Source organism: Lissotriton helveticus, chromosome 7 (assembly GCF_964261635.1).
Source record: "Lissotriton helveticus chromosome 7, aLisHel1.1, whole genome shotgun sequence".
Lineage (NCBI taxonomy): Eukaryota > Metazoa > Chordata > Amphibia > Caudata > Salamandridae > Lissotriton > Lissotriton helveticus.
Genome location: NC_136068.1, coordinates 1612962637 through 1612970122, shown reverse-complemented (window position 1 = coordinate 1612970122; position 7486 = coordinate 1612962637).

Below are 7486 nucleotides of genomic sequence, written 5' to 3'. Positions count from 1 at the left end.
TATATATATATATATATGAATGCAATTCGCCAACCGACTCGAGCAATCGTCCCAGCCCAGTTCCAAATGACGAAGGAGCAGACCCATAAGTAAGTGCTTAGTCAAGGTGCTTTATTTCATCCAGCAAGCCAGCCGCCATTACGCGTTTCGCTTTCCACAAAGCTTGATCACATATATATATATATATATATCTTCAAGAGCAACTTGGCAAGATCCCCACCAGAGTATCCACAGCTCAGAGGGAGTCCACAACGCTTTTCCTTTCAGGTAATTTATTTCATTCACAAACAAACAGGACGGTTGACGCGTTTCGGCTGTTGCCTTCAACTGGACCATGAAAAAAAAAAAAAAAATATATATATATATATATATATATATATATATATATATATATATATATATATGCAAACATTTATATATATGAAGACAATCCTACTCCCAGCAAGAAGAGGTACGTACACGAGGCAGGTAAGAATAAGGCTTATTTATTGAGCTTCAGGTCTCCTGCGACCCCGCATGACAAGAGAGACGCGTTTCGCCTGCGCAGCAGGCTTTGTCAATCTACTTGGCGCCATGAAATTCAAAGATTATATAGCCCTCCCCCTTAATTAAGGCATATGTAAACATAGAAAATGGACTGCGCAATGGTAAAACCTGCCTATTGAGACAAGCTTATTTTGGCAAAGAAATATATAAAATGCAAAGTGCAGTAAAAATAATAAATGTAACTAACAGCATAGTGCACAGCCAGTTTGTTCCACCGAAGATAGAACATACACAACTATAAAAGACAACACAGAAACAAGCATTTACAATGCAATGGTTTCGCCTTTTGAAAAGTTTGAGCTATTGGCATTGTAAATGACAATTTTTATTTATGTGTTGGTTTTGAAAATAAATAAATAAATGGCATTGTCATTTACAATGCCAATAGCTTAATCTCTCGCAAATGCGAGACCTATAGCATTTGCAATGCAATAGGTCGCGTATTTACGCGAGTTTGAGCTAATGATATTGCAGATAACAATGCGTTTTATTTATGTTTCAAAAACCAAAACATAAATAAAAGGTCTCTCACACTGCTGTCGCTCACACACTGCTGCCTCTCACACACCATGCTCTCCCACACACCCTGCTCTCCCACACACCATGCTCTCCCTAGAAGACTCACACTGCTGCCTCTCACACACCATGCTCTCCCACACACCATGCTTTCCCTAGAAGACTCACACTGCTTTGTGCTGGATAGTGCGAGTTGATAGCCTGTAGCTATAGGAACTGGTTACTTCTAGATAGGGAGCAGATGTAGCGATCTGATAGGTCTGCTTGCGCAGTTAATTGTTGGCTACAGAAAACTGTAAGGAGGGGGGGTGGAGATGGTATGGCCAGAGTGCATAATCATGGCACTTAAAGTACTGGACAAACTGTGATTGTCACAATACAAGATGGTAGGTGAGGACTGCTTTCTCATGCTCCGTATGCACAGGAAGGTTTTCAGATGGATTCCAACCAACACCAGAGGAACTGTCCCGCAGGCTCTCGTCACCAGCAAAGTCGACTACCGCACGTCCCTCTATGTAGGAATAACAGCACAACTCATGAAGAAGGTCCAGACAATCCAGAACACAGCGGCCAGGCTCATCCTCAACCCCCCCAAGCAGAGGCACATAACCCCTCACCTCAGGAAACTCCACTGGCTACCAGTCCTGAAGAGATGCCAGTGAGAGATGCCAGTAAAAGCTACTCACCCACGCATACAAGGCATTACACAACGGAGTACTTGCATATACTGGACCAGAATAAGGTACAGTGTGTATAGAGTTCACCAACCCCAGAGGTATAACAGAGGGTAAAGCCAGGCGTGACCTTACTCTCTAAAGTGGTAGCTTGGTCAAGTAGTAAGGCAGTACCAGAGGACAGTGTAAAGCATTTGTTGTACACACTCAGTCAGCAAATGGTTTCACACACTCAAAGACTGAACTCCAGGCCAATTGTTTTTATATCAAAGATATAGTTATTTTATTTCTAGAACCAACAGGCATCAAGATATGCTGTTCTCAATATGAGAGGTCTCAGGTGAGGATTTTGCAGAAAGGCAATAAACTTGGTAAACACAATAGGTACAGGGGTTGCAGTAGGCAACACAATTCTACACAAAATTTTGCATTAAGCACAATGGATTTTCTTGTATAAACACAGTTGATTACTTTGTGGATTACTTTGGTAACTCCAGGACTGGCTGCTAGATTAAGTCATGGGGCCTAAGCTGGAAACAGTTTAGCAAAATCGTTTTAGGTATTGCAGTGATTTTTGAGGAATAAAAAGCTATTTTAAAAGTTCACACTTAGAAACTTTTCAACAGAAATCTGGCAATGTTATCCAATGGGAGAACATTCAGTTTGCAGGTAAAGTACAATCTCGTTACTTTTGTAATCCTGGGCTCCTGGGGCCAGCACCGGGGTCTCAACTTAAAACAGGTAAGTAATTACGTTTCAGTATTTCGTATGATTTTTAAAGAATATTTCTAGTTTTCAAAAGTAGACAGAAGAAATTTCATAGAAAAGCAAATAATGGATTCTGATGGAGAAAATACAAGTTACTAGTAAACCCGCTAGGGATTACTTTTGCAGTTCAGTACTGGGCTACAAGGTATAGTACTGGCTCCTCTCCTGATCACAGGTGAGTATTTCGGAATTCGGAATTCGGATGATTTTATATGAATATTTTAAGTTTTCAAGAGTAGACACAAAAGATTTTTCGAGTCAAAACCAGTCAATGTTATTCAATGGCAGGTAAGTGAGTTACCGGTTTCCTGGTGAGTACTCGACTGGTGAAGTTGTGGTGCTGGGCATAGACTCAGGGGTCCCCCAGGGTCAGGTAAGTACAGTTGGTTCACCCTCAGCGGTGCAGGGACAGCCGGGTGCAGAGGTAGTTAGGCCCAATGTTATCCAATGGGGGTCAGGGGGCCTCCGGTTGGTGGCTGCTGGCTAGCAGGCCACGCGGCTGTGGGAGCTGGGCTCCTGGTCTCTTGCTCAGGGCAAAGGGGGAAAGAAGGGTAGGACAACGGTAGCACAGCCAGCGGTACTCGGGCGGCTGGGTGCAGGGTGCTTTTGAGCCGTTGATCGCTCAATGTTATCCAATGGAAAAGGTCAAAAGTGAACAAAGGCTGCAGGCTCGGGGGCGGAGACTCTCCAGGGGCGACCAGCACGTCGAGAGGTAAGTTGGGATCTTGGAGCACAGGTAGGTACCCCAAAGGGAGGCATAGGGGGCTGTAGGGCACCGGGTGCAGGGGTGTCTATGGGTGTCGGAAAAGCTTACCCTCAGCTGGTCGCGGTTGGGGGGCCCCTGTTTCTGAGTCTGCAGGCGTCGTCTAGTTAGTCGAGGAGGGTCTTTGGGCACTGGACTTCGGGTCCCAGTCTCCGGGGGGACGTCCTCGTGGTCTTGGATCACTCGGGCACGGGCCGGGCTCGGCGGGTGCAGAGTGGGCTGGTCCGTAGCTTCCTGACTGGCACCAGGGGTTGTTGCAGCAGAGCCTATGCTGATGGGAGTCCCAGTCTTTAAGAGGGTCAAGGCAGGCAGGTCCTCTGGGTGTCCCAAGGTTGCTGTCCGCAGGAGTCGGCGGGATTTAGGCAGAAGCAGGTTCCAGGATCGACAGGCCGGTAGGGCTGGGGCCAAGTCAGTTGTTGTTGTCCTGTTGTTAGCAGCTGCGCGGCGGGTCTTCTTTCTTCTTTTGGTATCGGGATCTGAGGAAGGAAGGTTCAGGGAGCCCCTAAATACTGAATTATGGGGTGTTACAGGTAGGACAAGGGCAGGGACCAAAAGGTCCCTGTCCTGGGGTGGGTACACCCCCTAGCACGTTCCTCTCCTGTGGGAGGGGGGCAGGAGCCTAGCTGGGATTGGGCAGGGCTCCCCATCTTCAAGATGGCCGGAGCCCAGGGTCGTGCTTCACCTCGTCTCCCCAACCTGAGAAGTGGGGTTGGCACAGGCTGGCACCCCCCCCTTCCTGATGTAGTTTTTCCCGCCAGTCTTCCCACTAGTGTGGGGTCAGAACTGGTGGGGGCCAGTTGCTGGGTACAGCAAATGGCCCGGAGAAGCTCACAGAGGCGGCATGCTTTTGAGGCTTCTCCCTGCCCATCCTGGGGGAGGAGACCAGCAATTCAGGAAGGACCTCACAACATGGATGGTCAACCAACAGGAGAACAGGCAGAATTATCTTACAGAACCTCGAGACCTTAACGGGTGAAGCAGCTGCGCTCTACAAATCCTCATTGATTTCTTGACTGTCCCAGACAGAGGAAGTGTTTCTCTGTAGCTGGAGGGAGGAGATGTAGACACTGAAGAGAGGAGTATGGAGATAGAGCTAGCTTTAGAAATGTCACAAGGCCTTTTCTTTGCAGGTAGCAGCTGATTAGTCTTCCTGAGCTTTGTCATTATTGAGGTTGATGTGGGTGAGGGGTGTGACGACAATCTCTAATGTGCGAGGTTGTTTCTAGATGAGGCCTGCCTTTTGTCTGCCCCTGATTACTCTTGCATTTGGGCTGATGATAGCCATGTGCAGAAAACCTCAGACCAAAAGTACATAATAAACACCAAAAAGCACAATTAATATGCAAATAAATGAATACGTGCTAAAACAGAAAACTGAAAGAAGAAGAAGCCAATAACAAGATCTCAGCAGGTCTACTGGGGTACACGAGAGTAGGGATCAGCATCATATTTACAATCCCCAGGACAGCTCATAATAACCCCAGGCAGCATGAGGCCCAAGTAGATTGAATGGTTAGATGATGACATTATTGAAACACCTGGAGAAAAATATGTGAATTAAATGTAGCTGTGTTAGACCTGACACCTTTTGGCGTGGTTCTTCCCCCATCTTTTTTGCCTCTGACTCATGTGTTTTGATGCTGTGCTGGATTTCGTTTTTGCTGATTTAGATGCTTTGGACACTCTGCCACTGCTGATCAGTGTCAGAGTGTAAGTGCTCCCTCTGTAAATTGTGATATTGATTGAATATACCTGATTGGCATATTTGTATCACCACGAAGTCCCTAGTAAAGTGCACTGTGTGTGCCAGGGCTGGTGATGACAAATGCTACTAGTGGGCCTGCAGCGCAGATTGCGCCACCCACATGAGTAGCTTTAAAATGGTGACTCAGGCCTGCCAGCGCAGAGCCTGTGTGCAGTCAGTGACTGCCATGTCAGCCCGGCCAGTGTCCCCACTGGCTAGGCCTAATCCTTCCCTGTCTGTGCACATCAGACACCCCTATAGAAGGCTCAAGGTACCCCCCTGGGCAGGGTGCAGTGTATGGATAAGGTAGAGCATGTGCTAGTGCAGGTACTATGCTCTGGTAATGGGCTGCAGCCATTTTATGTGCTCACTGCTGTAAGGCTATCTTGCTCCATAGAGTAACATGGAGGAGGCTGGGCCCATGTGATACCAGCCTATCTTCCCATAGGAACAAGATGGGACATAAGTGAAAGATATCCCTGGACTCAGAATTTAATGACACATCTTTTAGTGAAGGGTGTTTTTAAATCCTGTGTTGGAGAATAGCACTTTTAGAAAGTGGCTGTTCTCTTGTCTAAACCTTTCTGTGTGCCTGGGTTTGTGGAATGCCTGCCTGGTCTGGATGTGACGGGGGGGGCTGCAGAGCCCCAGAGGAGAGGGTCGGAGCCATCCCGGGGTTGAAAGGGCACATCTGCCTGCCTGGGAGGAGGGAGGAAGGAATGCCTGATAAGTGCTGAGCTGCGCCTGCCTACCTCCCCCACGTTAGCTCTCTCCTGGTGGTCAACTGACACCCCTGGCCCTGAAGCTGACAGGGAGAAGAAAACCAGAGACAAGTCAGTGCTCCGCAACCCCCAGAACTGGTTTAGACTGGACCAAGGGCCTCCATGCACAAAGACTTCAAAGAACTTCAAAGACATTGAGGGGTATAAGGAAAGGACCCCTGACTACAGAAGGGTAGATTCTGAAATTCTGCAACCAAGAAGGAACCTCGGCTGGAAGGAGGACGGCTAGAGAACTGAAGGAAGACTGCCTTGCTGTGTGCTCTAAGGGCTGACCTGTTCTACTGGCTACCTGGAAGCTGAGGAGAAGAAAGGGGCTTTGCTGTGTGCTGTGACCCTGCCTACTTGAAACTGCTAAGACTTTGCTGTGTGCTGTGTCTGCAACTTGAATCTCCAAGGGCCTGAGAAGAGCTGGCCCCCTGTCTGCAACCCAGGGACATAAAGGTTGCCCAAGGACTGCAGGAATCTGCCGTGCCCCCACCTGAAGCTGCTGTGTGGCAAGGAGATCGTGGAACTTTGCTGGTTGCCTGCTTAGCGCACGGGCTGCTCTCTAATCTGCTTGAGAGCGCCGCGCTGACCCAGCCTGCTGAGTGGCCAAGATCGGCGTGTTCATCGACACGCGGGTGTGGGGCTTGCCGGAGACTTGTGAGCCTTCACAGTGCGAGGCGCACTGAAAACCACTGCCAGCCGGGTCACCGCCGCGGCCCGGGGGCCAGGAATACCCCCCCAAGATCGTCGATCGTTGGGGAGCTGAAGCGGCGAAGAACGAAGCCGCCGTGCTCCCATTGGTTGAGGGAGCCGAGCCCCCTCACTAACGCCGCGACGTGATTGGCCCATGCGGCGCAGCGTCATCCGTGGTGGGAGGCCGTGATTGGCCGAAGGAGCGGAGCGTCATTGTTTGCCTGGCCCGGGAGCCGCTCTGCCATTGGCTGACTCCCGGGTGCTGCTGGAGGCTCGCCCCATTTGCCGCGACGGGATTGGTTGGTCCCGGCGAGGAGAGAAGGAAGAGAGGGGACGACCCCTCAGCGAGAGCCGACCCCGCCGAGGGACTCTGGAGCGTCCCGCACCCTCGGCCAGCCGTCCCCCACCAGGTGAGCAGCACCACCTCCCCCGCCGCTCGTTGGATTGTCGAGAGCGGGCGGGAGAGGACAGGGGACCGGCCGGGGTGGAGGCGCTGGAGATCTGCTGTGCGCGAGGCGCCCGGCGCCTAAGAACACGTGAGTCTGTCCCGGGGGGAGAGAAAGAGTCCCCGGGCCTCGCGCAAGGAGCGCATTTGCAGCGCATGAAGCCCACGCCTAAGAGCACGCGTGGGCAGAGGGTCCCTTGCTCGTTTTGAGAGCGGATTGCATAGAAATCAGGGGCAATATTTTTAGACCTGATTTGAGAGACTTGAGACTGTTTTGTTTTAATGCTGAAAACTGCCTATTTACAAGAACCATTAAGAATTAAGTGCAACCTATAAGATAAAATGCTAAGTTGTCTGAAGAAGTGATTATCACGCAACTGCTTCATTTACATGCTGAAACTAGATAAAGCTATATATTTTTATAAAATATACTTACCTGTGTGGTCTCAGTTTGTGGTGGATTGGGGATTATTGTTGTGTTAAGTGCAAATGTTATCCACATTGCCTCTGTTTAGCCTAGACTGCTCGCGCCATGCTACCTAGAGGGTGAGCAGGGGTTATCTCAGAGGG